The following is an 18,836-nucleotide window of genomic DNA, read 5'->3' as shown; positions in this document are numbered from 1 at the left end:
TCCGTAGCCATGAAGTGCTTTGAAAGGCTGGTCATGGCTCATATCAACACCATTATCCCAGAAACCCTAGACCCACTCCAATTTGCATACTGCCCAAACAGATCCACAGATGATGCAATCTCTATTGCACTCCACACTGCCCTTTCCCAACTGGACAAAAGGAACACCTATGTGAGAAGGCTGTTCATTGACTAAAGCTCAGCGTTCAACACCATAGTACCCTCAAAGCTCATCACTAAGCAAAAGGATCCTGGGACTGAACACCTCCCTCTGCAACTGGATCCTGGACTTCCTGACAGGCCGCCCCCATTTGGTAAGGGTAGGTAACAACACATCTGCCACGCTGATCCTCAACACTGGAGCTCCCCAGGGGTGCGTGCTCAGTCCCCTCCTGTACTCCCTGTTCACCTACGACTGCATGGCCAGGCACGACTCCACGACACCATCATTAAGTTTGCTGACGACGCAACAGTGGTAGGCCTGATCACAGACAACGACGAGACAGCCTATAGGGAGGAGGTCAGAGACCTGGCCGGGTGGTGCCAGAATAACAACCTATCCCTCAACGTAACCAAGACTAAGGAGATGATTGTGGACTACAGGAAAAGGAGGTCCGAGCATGTCCCCATTCTCATCGACGGAGCTGTAGTTGAGCAGGTTGAGAGCTTCAAATTCCTTGGTGTCCACATCAACAAACTAGATTGGTCCAAGCACACCAAGACAGTCGTGAAGAGGGCATGACAAAGCCTATTCCCCATCAGGAAACTAAAAAGATTGGGCATGGGTCCTGAGATCCTCAAAAGGTTCTACAGCTGCAACATCGAGAGCATCCTGACCGGTTGCATCACTGCCTGGTATGGAAATTCCTCGGCCTTCGACCGCAAGTCACTTCAGAGGGTAGTGCATACGGCCCAGTACATCATTGGGGCTAAGCTGCCTGCCATCCAGGACCTCTATACCAGGCGGTGTCAGAGAGAGGCCCTAAAAATTGTCAAAGACCCCAGCCACCCCAGTCATAGACTGTTCTCTCTACTACCGCATGGCAAGCGATACCGGAGTGCCAAGTTTAGGACAATAAGGCTTCTCAACAGTTTTTACCCCCAAGCCATAAGACTCCTGAACAGGTAATCAAATGGTTACCCGGACTATTTGCATTGTGTGCCACTCCCAACCCCTCTTTTAAGCTGCTGCTACTCTCTGTTTATCTTATATGCATAGTCACTTTAACTATACATTCATGTGTATACTACCTAAATTGGCCCTACCAACCAGTGCTCCTTCACATTGGCTAACCGGGCAATCTGCATTGTGTCCCACCACCCACCAACCCCTCTTTTTACACTTCTACTGCTCTCTGTTCATCATATATACATAGTCACTTTAACGATACCTACATGTACATACTACTTCAATAAGCCTGACTAACAGGTGTCTGTACATAGCCTTGCTACTCTTTTTTCAAATGTCTTTTTACTGTTGTTTTATTTTTTTACTTACCTACACAAACACACACACACACACACACACACACACACACACACACACACACACACACACACACACACACACACACACACACACACACACACACACACACACACACACACACACACACACACACACACACTTTTTTTCTCGCACCATTGGTTAGAGCCTGTAAGTAAGCATTTCACTGTAAGTTCTACCTACACCTGTTGTATTCGGCGCACGTGACAAATAAACTTTGATTTGATATGATTAGGTCTAAAATAAGCCCATAGAAATGCATTGGGCTTATTTTGTACCAATTTCGGTAACAGTGAAACGTCTCGCTTCGCTTTATCGTCTCTGAGCTGGAAACAAAATGGCACAATGGATTATGGTCATTGTAGTTAATTACCACGTTTCTGCACTGAACTAGGTTGAATATTTGTTTAGTAAAAACTACAACTCCCTTCAGCCCAGTGTCCCACATAGTTCTTGACTTGATTTCTCTCATGAATTATTCAATTCCTCTCTATAGAAACGGTATGTTGGGCGCACACAAAAAAAACTAAGTGGAATTCAAGTAATTGAAAGACCATCGAATTGAAATGTTGGTTCATCGCTCAGCAGTACCACATGAAAATAGCCTCCCAGCTAGCACATTTGGTTCCTTGGAAGTTGGGGGAACATACATTTCTGATTTCCCATTAGTTCCATGAACGAAGCCATACGTTTCCTGACACGTAAAATTTAACGTTTTTTTAATTTGCAGTGAGATTCTGAGAATGTTTTACTAAAGTTTTCCTTGGAGGTTTAATTAACATTCTGAGAATGGACATTATAAGTCATTTGAAGGTAATAAAATTACATTCTGAGAACATGTTTCAGCAAGACTTTTAATAACCCTGCTAGCTTAGTTTGGGTTAAATGTTAAATGTTTTGAACTCCAAGCACAGATAGAACACATGCAAATGAATTTGCTTAGGCATTAATCATGCAAACGCTCCCACAGAACCCCGGGAGCGCGGACACCATTGGAGGTGTGAAGACAGATGAAAACTTGTTACGGTAAATTAACATATAATGTTTGGATTGTTTTAAGAGTTCATAAAGAGCTATAAATGTTGATATGTTTTATTGTACTGTCAGTGCTATGGATTTACAGGGAAATTGTGTTATTTTGTTCAGCAGACATCAGACAGCAACACCGGTGCGCTTTTATCATTTAAATTGAGTTGATTAGATTAGAAGCTGGGTGTGTTTTCCGGTCTTTTGTTTTTACTAGCAAAGTGCAAAGAAATGTTCATTCAGGTTGGGGGTGAGTTTCTGCTTGAATTTGATTAAAAGGACAGTGAATTTGTTCGTACTTTGAGAACTTGCTACCAAGCACATGTCTGTATTACGCACATCATTATTTTTCTCTTCGAGATCTTTCTGAATTGAAGAAACGTGTAACCACGTTAAGTCTAAGCCTATTGGTGATCATTTACTCTGAGTAGTCTGCAATGTATCATGTATTTCATGCATACTGTAATTGTTTGAGTGTTAATTCTATAGTGACTAATACATTCTGTTAGTTGAATTGAGTAAATGTATTCCTCATTTTACAGAGTAATTCTTTGATTGACTATGCGTTCATAATTGAGTAGGTCTATTGGTAGTTGTTATATAAACTACACATGCTTGGGTACCACCTTGACATCTCTGATTTGCTTGCCTCAATAGATTAATGCTAGAACGTTGGTCGTAAGGATAACCATTTTGTATCTAGTCTCTTGCATAACGGTGCAAGTTAGACACATATTCATTACAATCATACTGAGAGGTGATGCAAGGCTCCCTACCTTGACTAGATCCTCCAGAGACACACAGGGCCTGTTGCATTTATTCACATAATAATGGGGTCAGGTTGATAAATGTCGTTTATTATTATATTTAACATAATGTCTACACCCCTACGCAATGAGCAAACCTGTAGGAAAAAGGTTATGCTGAAGTACTGGAATCCCCACAGAAGCACGCTATTTCTTAACGTTCTCAGAACAATGTGAGAACATGACTTTAAATAGAACCACGAGGAAACCTTTTGGAAGTACTGGAATTCCCAAAGAAGAACATTGTTTCTTAAAACATTTTACTGCAGTGGGCTAAATCAGGGTCACACCGAGTGTTTCTTGGTAGTCTTAAACATCTGCTTTGAAACAAAAGTATACACCTCACACACATGGTTATGGGCTTAAAAAAAAGAAGACAGAAGACATGTCAGATATAGAGTTGTAAATGTATTGATTTTTTTAGTTTGCATCCCAAAATTACACTTTATATACATCACAGAAGACTGAAATACCATTTGACAGATTTTCGGTGGTAAAAAAAAAGAAAAGTTGATTAATTATTCAATTATGAGTGTTTTTTAATAACATTCCACCAATGAGGCCGCTAGGTCATTTGACTGTAGGAAAGGGCTACCTATTTGAGAACATTCCCAATGTCAAACCAGTTGGAGAATGTTCCTAGAACATTAACTAAGTTTAAATGAAATGTAACCACGTTTGAACTTTTAGGAAACGTTCTGCTCAAGTAATGAAATACCAAGAAAATAATGTTTTTTTTTGTCAAGCTACATAAATGTGCTGAGTATGTTCCAAAGCCAAGCAACTATCCTGCACCATTCCCACCAAGCTCTAAGAAACATAGTGTTCTCAGAACGTTATGTACTATCTGGGCTACCACCCACTGGCACTCTCCCAAGGTGCACTGAACAAGTGTGGACCCTGGACAGGACAGCAGCAGAGGACCCTGGGAGAGAGAATCCTGAGGCGGCCACTGTGCTGCCTGCAACTGATTAACTCCATTTCAGGAGTCATTAACATTCCTGCCGGATCATCACACGCACACTTGTTGATGAAAATCACTACTGACAAGTCTATAATTATGGGACACTTTGGAATTGGCCTGGCCGACCGACTCCTTTCAGACTGGGGCCGAGAAAGTGCAAACCAGTGGCTCAACAAAGAAAGAACAAAAATGACATTACAGACGTGGGCCAATTTGCATTGATTGCTTGTCAACACATAATCTCAATGTGATATTGGAAGAGGAAGGTCATACGTCTGTGCGGGCCCGCAGGGAAATCTCAGAAATGTAGGTAGCGTAGGCGACCACCATAGAAACGTAATGATGGAGGGAACACAGCCTTTTTCTCTCCTCTCTTCCTGGTCCTTACTCCAGTGCCCTTGTCTTCGCCTCTTTTCCCTCAGTCTTTCAGCATGGCCCACTTTCACAGTGGGCAAGATTTACCCGTTTTAAAATGAGGAGAGAGCGCTCTCACTGAGATGAAGGCTATTTATTTCCCCCCTTCAGTGCGTGGCAGATTGAGAGCTTGATATACAGGTTATCAGTGGTGTATCTAGGTTTCCTCCGCTGAGGCTCACAGCCGCATACTGTACTTTAGCCCAGTTCTATCCGGGGGTTGCACTGCCTGGCTACACGCCACCATACACGTGACTTGTAAATCTCTCTCTCTCTCTCTCTCTCTCTCTCTCTCTCTCTCTCTCTCTCTCTCTCTCTCTCGTAAAAAACACAAGTTGAGTGGCTGCATGTGAGGCAAGGGAAGAGTACAACAAAGCCATGTCAGTCTAGGAAATGTCCCACTGGGCACAGATGTTAATTCAACATCTGTTCAACGTAATTTCATTGAAATAATATGGACACAACGTTGATTCAACCAGTGTGTGCCCAGTGGCATTTGTCTGAGTATGACTGGAGTATGTGAAGAAGCTATTCCAGCCAGCTACATATAGTCTCATTGGAATTACCATTCGTGTCAAGTGGGAAAGAGATGCCGTTCATTTGGGAAACCTTGACTAACAGATGTCCACTTTGACTCCCAGGCATGAGCTGGAGGATAAAACAGATGCCCTGGACCTTGTCTCACATTGGGCACTCTGAACTGTGGCATGCTCACACATCCTGTGTGAATTTAGCACATGCACAATCTACAACCTACAGCTCCACTGTTGGAGTCAACCATTGGATAAGGCTGTTTGAATTCGAATCTACATAACCCTGACAACTTGACAAAATATCAATCCTTTCTGCCCGTGAGAGATAATAGCAACTCTTAACTGAGATTTGGCTAGAGGTTTCTTTGTATTCAGAGCAGTGACTGTTTCTGCTTTAGCTCATCCAAGCTCTCCGTGAGTGAGCTGGCATCACCCAGAGAACACAAGGCCAGACACCAATCAGCAGAAAGTGCCATAACAATATCCACTACAGACACTTACAAAGCTCAAAGGAGGGGGAAAACACACTTCATTTGGAGTGTGATCTGGGCAGTGTCATGAGAAAACCGAGCTGTGACTGAGAATTAAGATTCATTTTCAAACAAATGGATTACAGACATACCAGCGTTTCTGGATATATTCTTAGAGGCATTATAGATATAGGAAGACAGATATGTTCTAGTCTTCTGAATAGTGTGATTTGTGGCTGATAATAAAGACGGTTGGGAGGTCTATAGTACCTGGCAACAGAGAGGACAGCTTTATAAGAGGAGGTAAATCTTTGTGATGATGGAGAACTCAGTTGTGGGTGACTGGAGTGGAAGCCTTGGGGTGATCCTGCATTTTGCCTGGATCTACACAGTGTGGCAAGAGAGAAATATGAATGGCATCAGTGGTTGTGTGGTGTATCGTATTAATGCAGCACCTTAATGCATCACTTTGTGGCCCTCTGGGCTGGACCGCTGCCCAGAACAAAGTGATTGAAAGTCATTTGGATCCAGGGTGCGAAGCAGAACTTATGAAATGAATGCTGGCAACTGCACCATCCATGAATACTAATGAGGAAGGCCCAGACGTGCTGTTGAAGGTGGAGAGAAGATGCACAGAGTCGTTCTTTTGGAACTGCAGCTGTGATTGGGTGTCGATGCATTCTGTCTCTTTCTGTGATGTGTGTCCAGTACAGTGCACCTGTAATAACAATATAGAGACAGACTACTGTTCTGTACTGTATGTGTCAGATTTGTTAACAGTGTGAAACGGACCAGAGACACTGTACACAGTGGGCTTTTCTCTCTCTCTTACTCTTGGTGTGTTTGGCAAACTAACAAATGTTTCTGTGCTAATTGAATGTTGCCCTCTGATAGATGTCTAAAATAATGGGGCCTATTTTACTCTCATTTTCTCCCCGTGGAAGGATCCTCTCATCCACTTTGGTCCACATCAAAGCATCTTATCGGCATGGAATCTGGGTCTGAGGCAATTATTGATCACACTGAGTGCCCAGGCCTCCATTTTTTCCAGCCCTGCACTGTGTGACATTATGATGATGTGGACAAAAGTGACTGGACCACAGAGATACTCTCATCTAAGCTAATTCAAGGTACCATCGGGGATCTATTACATGGCAGGAGTCATAATAGTCCGTGCAAAGAGTGTAAATGGACTCTGGTAGAGACTGGTAGTCTCTGTTTGTGACACTTGTTTTTTTAATCAACAGTGAAAGTTAGTTTGAATAAGCTCTTGACAATAAGGCTAATAACAGTTGACCTTATGATTGTAGCAGGCAGCCTGTCTTGAGAATGATCAGCACTCTACAATGACTTTGCTTTACGGCACATGGCTTTCTTAGAGCTTTGCAATACTACTTTTTTAAAGGTTACTATACGTCATTGCTTGATTCTGTTTAATATTTGAGCTAATTTATTCATATTTACAGACTGCTGTTACCAAACGTTGTTGCAAGGACAAATAGCTGAGAGTAGAGAGCAGGTCACCACTCATGTTCCTGGTAGATCTGGAGCCTCAGCCTGATCTGTTGGTGTCTGTTAGCTCAGGCAGGGAGGGAGGGATGCCAAAGATTGCAAACTCTGGGGTAATGACCTATTTAGTGTGACTCACCTAAAACCCCATAATGAGACTGATGGATGATTTACTGGGGCCACAACTATGATCTTCTGATGTAATTTGTGTGCATGGGGTATTACTCTCTGAAATAGCTGTAAATAGTGATTGAGCAGGCCCTTGACACATGGAATTATGGAAATGTAATTGTTTTTAGATGATTAGCTACCTGGAAGCAGATCTCTGGCTGGGTGATACAGAAAGCAAATGTAGTCAACTAAATGGGATGGGGATTCTCCAAATAGGTTTATATAGGTTGATAGTGTTAGCACTACAGGATCAATAATGAGACAAAATAACACTTCGGGTAAAATTGTCTGCTAGTAAATTCCCAGCATGAAAAGCTAGTTAAAATTACGTCATTACAACCTGTTTACAATCTTGTCATTAGAAACATTTTGCCGGTCGGGTTTTGGCTGGTTAAATAGCCATATCATCATCATAGTGAAGTCGAAGAACAAACAATAAAAAAGCCAAATGCTAGCAGACAGAGATCATGGTAGAGGGCACAGAGATTGACAAAATAGGACAACACAGGCTGGAAAGAGCAAGAGACTAATTACGGCCATGCAGAATAGGCCTATAAATAGCTCTGAAGTCAAAACCAGTATGACGCAGGTAGACATGAAGGAGGCACAATGGAATGCATTAATGAATGAGTAAGTGGAGGTTCTGAGCACCCAATCATACAGGCTTTGAGAAGGCTGTATCTCCATCTCCTATATTCCAACCCATTTCACCATAATCCAAGCCATCCCTAAGGCACTGCATCTCAGTGCTAGAGGCATCACTACAGACCCTGGTTCAATTCCAGGCTGTATCACAACCGGCTGTGATTGGGAGTCCCATAGGGCGGCGCACAATTGGCCCAGCATTGTTTAGCCGTAGTAGTCCATCATTGTAAATAAGAATTTGTTCTGAACTGACTTGCCAAGTTTAAATAATTTAAAAAAATATATTCTGGCCCAAATCATTCACTGTGTTTGGCTATAGCTGGCTGTAGAGCCCCTTCATCCTGTGGACTATGTAGGGAAGGATAATGAGTGTTTTGGACGTCAGTAGAAAACCGCAGCTAATCAATGCGGTCCATTTGGAGCAGAATGTCAACCACTGCTCTGCCGTCTCCCAATACTCTGTCTAAGTGTATTGATGTACACTCAGGACACAAGAGACTTACACCATGACAAATAACCCTTGTGCATTTGCCTTAAAACTTGAGAAATGTACCTGTCAGAACCCAGGGCACTGAATGGCTCACATCAAAATGCACAATGAAATGTGTGACGTTTTAGAGCAGGAGTAAATATCTTAGTATGCTGATCCATCAGTTATATTTAGCTGTCTTCTGTTGTCTTACCCAATCGCAAAACTTTTGCTTTGGTCAGCACCAATGCATCGTCCTTTCAGTCTTATTCAGTCATGCTCAGGGACAGCATCTTTCATGTGCTGTTGTGTGATTGTTGATTACCTTACCCTCTCACTGAGATAACTCTCGCACTGCAGAGAACGGAAGCTGTTATTGAAGGGAAATGGAAGTCAGCCGCTAGAGAGTGAAAAGTATAGAAAATCAAGTACATGTCTGCAAACATGCCGCTGAACTTTTTAAAAGTAATTCATTCAGCAGACAGGAGCTGAACAAGATTGATGTTCATATTTCACCCATCAATGGTTTTCATAATTCAGTACACTGGTGCGTTGGGCACAGTCAGAGCTTGTCATCAACTATACCAAGTAGATTGAATAGCTGGCTTATTGACAACCAGATGATACAAATAAACATGCCTCGTGGCATCAGCTCAAGATCAGGATAAAACCTCTGGCCTGGTGGACATGGGGCCTTGGATCAGTGTCTAAAAAGGGAATGATGTGATATCCACGCTAGCTGACAATGCTAGACAATGCTTTCTCCACTATCATGTATAATGTACATCTCAACACTGCTTACATATAGTAATAACACAGTCGCCAAACCTCTCTAGACAGACTTCTTATTGCATTCAGGCCTTACTGCATACAGGCCTCTGCTATCCACAGATACAGGCCAGGGATACAGGCCTCTGCTACCCACAGATACAGGCCTGGGATACAGGCCTCTGCTACCCACAGATACAGGCCAGGGATACAGGCCTCTGCTACCCACAGATACAGGCCAGGGATACAGGCCTCTGCTACCCACAGATACAGGCCTGGGATACAGGCCTCTGCTACTCACAGATACATGCCAGTGATACTACAGGCCTCTGCTACCCACAGATAGAGGCCTGGGATACAGGCCTCTGCTACTCACAGATACATGCCAGTGATACTACAGGCCTCTGCTACCCACAGGTACAGGCCATTGAGCTCCTTCTGTCAGTGGAGGTAGAGCATGAACTGCTATCCACTGATACAGGGTGCTTCTCACGTCAAGAGGTAGAGCACCACCGTCATCCAAGCGTATCATCCAGCTTTTCACAATCTCTGCTTGCAGGTCAATTGTTCAGGTAATGATGAATTCCAAAACTATGGAAATGAGTTCCGCTTTTTGATTTGCATTTATTTGAAATTTACTTATTGGCACATGGTAGACTGTGCATCTCCCAGAAATAAATATATAACTAATAATCATTAAAATGTAAGGGAGCTCTGGACAGTCAGTTAATATTTAATGAGCAATACGCAGCGTCGCTCAGAAGAAAATGGAATTATTGATGGAATTATTTTCTCTCTCTTAATATTTTACGGAATGACAAAGAGGACATGGTGTGCAGGAGTCTCTCCTAAACAAAACCTTAATGTTGTAAATATGAGAACTTTCTCGGAAGTTGTACTTTCAAGAATGACTCAGAAATGTCAAAGGTCAGCAGCAAAGCGAGTCCTCAGTGTTTTGGCATTGTCCCAAAGCCTGTCTGGAGAATGTGTCACATGCTTTCCAGCCTTTTTTTTGCAGTTGTCTCCTTTTGTAGAGACCAGCAGGGTTCTGTCTGACTGGGGGATTCTGGAATAACTTGTGTCATCTCTTTGTCTCTCTTTTCAAACATTATTTTCATCTTGTGGACAATTAATTGCCTAAACCAATGTCAGGTATTTTTTTAAATCATAAAAAGCCTTCACACATCAAATATGCAAATGAGGAGTTATGCCACAATGTTTTCTTTTTTTCCAGTTATGTTCAGGCCTGTCAACTCCTCTCTATTCAACCCTGAGATGCCATTACCTGTGGATGGTTCAGGTTATTTATCACTTTCCACAAGTTCCAGTTGTTCAAATCTCTTAATGGTTCTTTTAAATGGATGTGCGTATAAGACAAATGATAACAAATTACTGGCACCAAAACTGAAGATCTATATTCTTGGCAACTACTTCTACTTCTGTGGAACTCATACCGATAAATTTAGCTTAATTGTCTCTGACATAATTTCACCTCCTTTCGGAGATAAATGACAGTACACGTTCACGTCTTGCCAGTTATAGTATTCGGCAGTGAAAATACTCTATTTAGATATATACTTCTGTTACACCCCAAATGGTCCACTGCTGATTTGCTTACCACTAAATCTCTCCATGCCGTCAATCTTACTGCAAGTTTGTTTTTTATATATATTTTATCCTAGACAACCATCGTAATTATGATACATATCTAATTCACTTCATCTTCTCAGTGCCTAGAGAACAGCCTATCTGGAGAAAGTATCCTTAGGTAGACAACTTATGAGTATCCAAGATTGTGAAATTATACCAGACCGTGGAAAGAAACCAAACTCTTTCCTAATGAGGAGAAAAGGCCACTCAGGGCAGAGCTTCAGTGTGAAACCCAGGGAGGGAGGAGAGGAACTACTGGTGCATGCAGCAGCACGGTGGTCTAGTGTCTCCAGGGCCGTGCAGTCTGCGTGCCTCCTATCCCAGGATCACTGGATGCAGCTCTGTGGGGCCCATCTGTATCTGCTGAAAATAATTTGACGTTGCAGATCATGATATACTGTAGAGCCGCTTTCACATCTGTGAGAATGTCATGAACTTTAAAAGGGAGTAGTGTACACTTCCAACTGGCAAGGTATCACTACTATGTAACAGGATGTCAATACTGTCCTGTTATATCCCTTTCAAACACAGACCAAAATCCCACAAATGTATCACGCCTGCTTTTTTATACCAGATTTTTCCATACAGTATATCATAAGGGGTAGGTAAAAAAGTGAATAAATTCAAACATGCCTTAGGGAGACTGTTGTGGTGGAGTACTGAGTAGGCAGACAAGATGCTGCTAGTGCAATGCCCAGGATGAGGGTGAAGGAGAAGCTGACTGTATATACTATATACACTATATAGCTGACTGTACACTATACATATCACAGAAGGTTGGTAACACCTTAATTGGAGAGGATGGGCTTGTGGTAATGATTGGAGCAGAATCAGTAGAATGGTATCACATGGTTTCCATGTGTTTGATGCCATTCCATTTGATCCAATTTTATGAGCCGTTCTCCCCTCAGCAGCCTCCTGTGGAACATACAGTCATGTCCATAAATATTTGGACATTGACCAAGTTATTATTATTTTAGCTGTTTACAACAGCATATTGCATATGAGCTGAAAGACTTTGCAGACTTTCATCTTTAATTTGAGGGTATTGTGGCAAAGAAGGGGGTCGAGTGATAAATTACAGATATGTGAGAGCAGAACTAATAAACGGGCTTTGCCTGATCACAAAATGGCCACCCATATCAGAACTACAGATCACAAAATGGCCAACTGCCAAAACTACAAGTCCCAGAAGCAAGGGGAACCCTCAGAAGGTGGAACCAACCCACAGATAAAGGGTCAAGAAAAACCAGGAAGAGGGAGAGAGAGTGCTGGGAGGATCTATGAACAATAGAGAAAGAGACCATAGAGATTGGCTGGATTTACCATGTATGAGCTGGATTGTTTTGGATTTACCTGTTGGCGTTTGGACCTGGACCTACCGAGAACCCAATTTGTGTCCCGAACCCTGCTATCCTTGACCTCGCCTACGGCCTGGGTGGACCAGGACGGAAAAACAAACACACAGGTACTGTCCTGTTTGAAAGAACTCTCATTCTTGGGTGATTTGGTGACAGTTTACCACTTAATTTGTGACAAACGCTCCTAATTTTGAAGAGGAGGAGAATGCGGGCATGGACTAACCATACCGCTGGTTAGGTAGAAGAAAAAGAAAATGTTCAGTTAGCACTCCAAAGGGGAGTCAGTTTTTTTTGTGGCTTTGTTTGGTTAGGACAGTTTCTCAGGAAAATGAGTATGGAGGGAGCCATACAGGCCCTGTTACAAGTGGCGGCCACCCAACAAGAGGCAACTAGAGCTCAACAAATAGCTCATCAAGATGCAATGCGAATGTATCACGACACGTTACAGGTCCAGCACCGCACCAACCAGCTGCTCAGAGAAGAGCAAGAGAGAAACACCCGGGAGTTAAGAGAAGGCCTAAAGGGGCTAGCGGACCAAATTGGGGCTCAATTACCAGCTGCAAATACCCAGAGGAGGGCCAATCATTTTCTTCAAAAAATGACAGCACAGGATGATGTGGAAGCATATCTTACCAACTTCGAAAGGACGGCAGAGAGGGAGAAGTTGCCAAAAGAAGAATGGGCAGGGCTTCTGGCACCATACCTGGCAGGAGAGGCTCAAAAAGCGTATTTCGACCTGGAGTTGAAAGATGCACAGGATTACAATAAACTAAAGGGAGAGATTCTGACTAGACTAGGAGTGACCAATACCGTGAGGGCACACCGCTTCCACCAGTGGTCCTACCGACTTGGACAACCCCCACGAACACAGATGTTCAACTTGATTCACCTGGCACGGAAATGGTTGCGACCAGAGATCCGTTCATCCGCCAAGATCATCGAGACCATCGTACTCAACCAGTTTCAGCTAGGTCTACCCCAAGAAGTGAGACGATGGGTTGGCCAGAACGAGGTACTTTCCGCCGACCATCTCGTGGGCCTGTTTGAACGGTATTGTATGGCAGGAACAGCTGAGCAGGTACAGGAGGAAAGATTCCAGTTTCCCAGGCCTGGGCGAACCAGCGGACAGGGTAAGGCTGTCCCAACATGTAGAGGGGGAAGAGAGCAGCCCCCCCCCGAACCCCTATTATCTGTCACAATTGTAATCAACCGGGACATATTGCAGCCTATTGCCCTATTAAAGAAGAGCCAATGCAATGTAACCTCTGTGAAAATGAAGATGATATATGGTATGCAAGTCCTGTTGTAACCACTGTACTTGAAGGTTGAAGGGAAAGAGGTTTAAGCACTGCTGGATTCCGGCAGTATGCTAACCCTGGTTGTTGCAAGCCTAGTGCTGAATCATAAACTGGATACAAGACAGAATATCAGTGTTACATGCATTCATGGGGATACCCGTCGGTACCCCACGGCCTTAGTGAGCATACAAACAGAGGACGGTGTGCTGGATCATGAGGTCGGCGTGGTCCCGAAGATGTCATATGATGTAATATTGGGTAGATACTTTCCTAACTTTGCAAAGTTAGGCCAAAATAATGGCATATTTGAGAAGCCAACAACCCTGACCAAGCAGGAAGAAGCATGGGGCCTTCAACCAAAGCCAGGAAAAGAGTCTCCCAGGGGCCAACATCACAGGTGCTGGTAGGGGAGGATGAGGATGAAGTGGCAAACCTCGTTGATAACGAACAGCCCGGTACTAGTGGGGCTGGGGTCGATCTGAATCCAGAGGACGACGATCTAGAACCAGCAGACCTGGCAGGGTCCTTGACTCATTTCGGGATGGCTCAAAACCAGGATCCAACCCTGCAGCAAGCCAGGGCAGACGTGCAGGTCGTAGATGGTACTCCCATAAATGATGGGATGATGCCTAATAGTTTTCCCCACTTCATCATGAAAAAGGGTTTGGTGTACAGAGTCTCGAAAATAGGGGTTGATGTGGTGGAACAGTTGTTGGTCCCCACCCGGCACCAGAGGACAGTACTGGATCTAGCTCATGGGCACCTTGGTATCGATAAAACCCGAGACCGGTTTGTAAGGAGGTTTTACTGGCCAGGAATTCAGGATGAAGTGGCTCGGCATTGTGGAGAGTGCCCGGAGTGCCAGTTAACCTTTTATAACTAGGGGGTGCTATTTTAATTTTTGGATGAAAAACGTTCCCGTTTTAAACAAGATATTCTGTCGCGAACAGATGCTAGACTATGCATATAATTGACAGCTTTGGAAAGAAAACACTCTGACGTTTCCAAAACTGCAAAGATATTGTCTGTGAGTGCCACAGATCTGATGTTACAGAAAAAAAACATAAAATCCAATCAGGAAGTGCCGCATTTTTTGAAACCACCTCATGGCAATGACTCCTTATATGGCTGTGGAGGAGCTAGGAGTCAGCTTACATTTTCCACGTTTTCCCCAAGGTGTCTGCAGCATTGTGACGTATTTGTAGGCATATCATTGGAAGATTGACCATAAGAGACTACATCTATCAGGTTGTCACTTGGTGTCCTCCGTCACAATTATTGCGTAATCTCCAGCTGCAGTATTTTTCCGTTTGCCTCTGATGAGAAACAGACTGCCACAAATTATTTTTCATCGAATAGAATTGTGAAAAACACCTTGAGGATTGATTCTAAAAAACGTTTGCCATGTTTCTTTCGATATTAGGGAGCTAATTTGGAAAAAGGTTTGGCTGTAACGGCGTTCTTCGTTTGTAGAAAGAGAGTCCGACCGAAATGCAGTGTGGTGGTTACTCATGACTTTAATGAAAAAAAAGCGATACATGAAATAACTGAAAGATACAAAAACAACAACTGAAAGATTCACAAACGGAACGTGAAACCTAATTACAGCCTATCTGGTGAAACTACACAGACACAGGAACAATCACCCACGAAATATAAAGTGAAACCCAGGCTACCTAAATACGGTTCCCCATCAGAGACAACAAGAATCACCTGACTCTGATTGAGAACCGCCTCAGGCAGCCAAGCCTATACTAGACACACCCCTAATCAACCACAATCCCAATGCCTACAAAAACCCCAATAAGACAATACAACAACCCCATGTCACACCCTGGCCTGAACAAATAATTAAAGAAAACACAAAATACTAAGACCAAGGCGTGACATTGGCGTTGACTGCATTTTCGTTTTTTTCTTCTTAGCTAAACGTGATGAACAAAACGGAGCTATTTCTCTTACACAAATAATATTTTTGGAAAAAATTAACATTTGCTATCTAACTGAGAGTCTCGTCATTGAAAAGTGAGATTCCCAATCTGGGCTGTAGATCCCCACGTCATCTAAATAAGCTGCGGCGTATGCTTTGTGCGGTTTTAGGACTTTGTCCATGAGCCGTTGAAAGGTGGCATGGGCATGGCATGGGTTGCAAAGGCTGTCTTTTCTTTGGCACTGGGGGTCAAAGGAATTTGCCAGTACCCCTTTGTCAGGTCAAGGGTCGTAATGACTCCATGATATATTCAATGAAATCGCTGAAACTACAACTTTCCGAAATACAGCTGCACGTAAAAAGCCTTACAGCAACTCCTTTGATCGTCAAGGCGAGAATGGAATTCCCTGCGCGTGCGATTACAAACAAGGAATTGTGGTCCAACCCAAAACCATTACATACTGGCGTTTACCTCAGCTCATTGGCTATCTACCCAGCTAGATTTCAAGAAGATCAATGGTCATTGGGCAGAAATATAGTAAATCAATGAAGCTTCGCTAAAATTATTGGTGCGTAAGGTAGTCATTTATCGTTGTCTTCAAATCAGCTCACTTCGGTCAATACTCCCTGCAAAAAAAACAATGACGTTTGATCCAGAGGAATGCACTGAAACCCACCATGACTAGATAAACGATTGTTTACAGGGGAGAATCACGTCGAATGCTCCGTAAAAAAATGATAGAGATGGATTCACAGCACAAACGGTTTACAAAATGTTTCGATTTAGGCTATAAAAATGGATTTTATCAAAGAAAACGGCACTTAATTTGATCACTGGGACCCTCAGGAAGAGAAATAAGAGCAAGGTATCAGAATGTAAGTCATAATTTTACCTTCAGATGTGAATGTGTAAAAACTGTCATGGCGGAAAATGTTTCTGTTGTTGATTGCTCTTCTCAAACAAAAGCATGGGATTTGTTCTCTGTAATAGCTATTTTTTAAATTGGAAAACGTAGTTTGATTACCAATATTCTAATCAAGACACTTGATCAAGACACTTGCATTTTCAAGAATGTTTAATGTTACGAAGTTGTATTTTTAGTTGTCACTCTGAAATTTCCCCTGATGTTGGTCCCTGTACGGGGATCGCAGCCATAACAGCTTTTAAGCATCCCCAATCAAAAATTAAATCTAGAATCGGCTTCCTATTTCACAAAACAAAGCTTCCTTCACTCATGCTGCCAAACGTACCCTCATAAAACTGATCATCCTACCGATCCTTGACTTTGGCGATGTCATCTATAAAATAGCCTCCAACACTCTACTCAGCAAACTGGATGTAGTCTATCACAGTGCCATCCGTTTTGTCACCAAAGCCCCATATACTACCGACCACTGCAACCTGTACTCTCTCATTGGCTGGCCTTCGCTTCATACGTCGCCAAACCCACTGGCTCCAGGTTATCTACAAGTCTCTGCTAGGTAAAGCCCCGCCCTATCTCTGCTCGCTGGTCACCATAGCAGCACCCACTCGTAGCACACGCTCCAGCAGGTACATCTCACTGGTCACCCCCAAAGCCAATTCCTACCTTTGGTCGCCTTTCCTTCCAGTTCTCTGCTGCCACTGACTGGAACAAACTGCAAAAATGACTGAAGCTGGAGATTCCCATCTCCTTCACTAACTTTAAGAACCAGCTGTCAGAGCAGCTCACAGATCACTGCACCTGTTCATAGCCCATCTGTATACAGCCCATCTATCTACCTCATTCCCATACTGTATGTATTTATTTAGCTCCTTTTGCACCCCAGTATCTCTACTTGCACATCCATCTTCTGCACATCTACCATTCCAGTGTTTAATTGCCATATTGTAATTACTTCGCCACCATGGCCTATTTATTGCATTATTTGCACTCACTGTATATCGACTTTTTTTCTACTGTATTATTGACTGTATGTTTTGTTCATTCCATGTATAACTGTGTTGTATGTGTTGAACTGCTATGTTTTATCTTGGCCAGGTCACAAGCACTGGATTACAGCAGAGAGCCTCCTGTAATGTCCTAAATGCTTTGGTGGCCCTTTCATCCCATTTGACCATGTTTGGCCCTCTGGCTCTAGTCATGTCGGTAAGTGGGGCGGCCACTGTGGCATAACTTGGGATGAACTTCCGGTAGTAACCGGTCAGCCCTAGGAAGGCTCGGACCTGCTTCTTATTTACTGGTTTCGGCCATTCTCTAATTGCCTTCACCTTCTTACGTTGGGGTTTGATTAACCCTCTTCCCACAGTGTATCCCAGATACTCTGTTTCCTCTAACCCCACATAACACTTGGCAGGGTTCGCCGTGAGCCCTGCATTTCTAAGGGCGTCTAACGCTGCCTTTTTTTGCAATGAAATGTGTGGTTTGTTTGTGTTTGTGTTTGTGTGTGTGTGTATGTGTGTGTGTGTATATATATATATATATATATATATATATAACAATGGCTGGAGTTGAATGGAACAGCACTTCACCTTAGTGACTGTTCCCTCTGCTCTATACAATACATATCTGTTTATTTTATGTGATGATAAAAGGCTCATACAAATATTTGTTTTATGTTTTCTTTCAGTGATAGCGACTCCGACTGGGAGCCCCCGGTGCCAAGCTGCCCGCTCTACCTGTGCCTCCAGTGGTGTTCATATGCCACAGTTCATTACTGCCGGCATGACTGTGCCGCAGGGCCAAAAGGGCACAGCATGGAGGCGTCGTTGTGTTCTGTGTTGCATGAAATGCACCACTTGTTCAGTTTGCCTCTGCTTTACATCAGAAAGAGACTGCTATGGGACATGGCACAGGCAGCAAAATCACCAGCAGCAACACCCAATATTAAGTCCAAAGAGCTGTCACTACCAGTGAAGCAAGCAATTCTTACAGGCTGACTACACCGCTTGCGTTGCGTGTGCGAGCGTTGCAAAATAAATTTAGAAATCTATGTTATTCAATTATTGCACCTACACTGCTCGGGCGTGCCAACGAGCGTCTGCTTTGCCAAGTGCTAAAATAGAAGTCAGTTCTATCTGCCTCTGCCATCTCTTCATTGGTTTATAGAAGCAGGTACCCACGTGCCATCTCCTCATTGGTTATAACCACGTGGGTGACTGAAAGACGAACAAAGTCAGTGGCGTTAATGCACCTAATTTATGAAAGTTGCTAATAGCAATATAAAGTCAAGAGAAGAAAAAGCCTAGAAAGAGGAGAGATGACTAGAAATGATTCGGTTGACCGTTTTATGTGTGGATTAATTGGCGGAGTAGAGGACCTTCTGCATTTCAGGT

The 18,836-nt window shown here is 43.2% G+C and overlaps 1 long non-coding RNA gene across 1 annotated transcript; it reads left to right on the top strand.

The window, feature by feature from the left end:
• Positions 1-2,165: 2,165 nt before the first annotated feature.
• LOC124015184 lies at positions 2,166-18,548 on the top strand. The gene is made up of 4 exons (XR_006835105.1): positions 2,166-2,319; positions 2,477-2,532; positions 17,542-17,649; positions 18,131-18,548. It is a non-coding gene; the product is annotated as an uncharacterized LOC124015184 (long non-coding RNA).
• Positions 18,549-18,836: the final 288 nt, after the last annotated feature.

The sequence above is a fragment of the Oncorhynchus gorbuscha genome, linkage group LG26, assembly GCF_021184085.1.
Source record: "Oncorhynchus gorbuscha isolate QuinsamMale2020 ecotype Even-year linkage group LG26, OgorEven_v1.0, whole genome shotgun sequence".
NCBI lineage: Eukaryota > Metazoa > Chordata > Actinopteri > Salmoniformes > Salmonidae > Oncorhynchus > Oncorhynchus gorbuscha.
The sequence above is the reverse complement of the archived record's forward strand: the minus strand, read 5'-3'. Positions and strand labels throughout refer to the sequence as shown.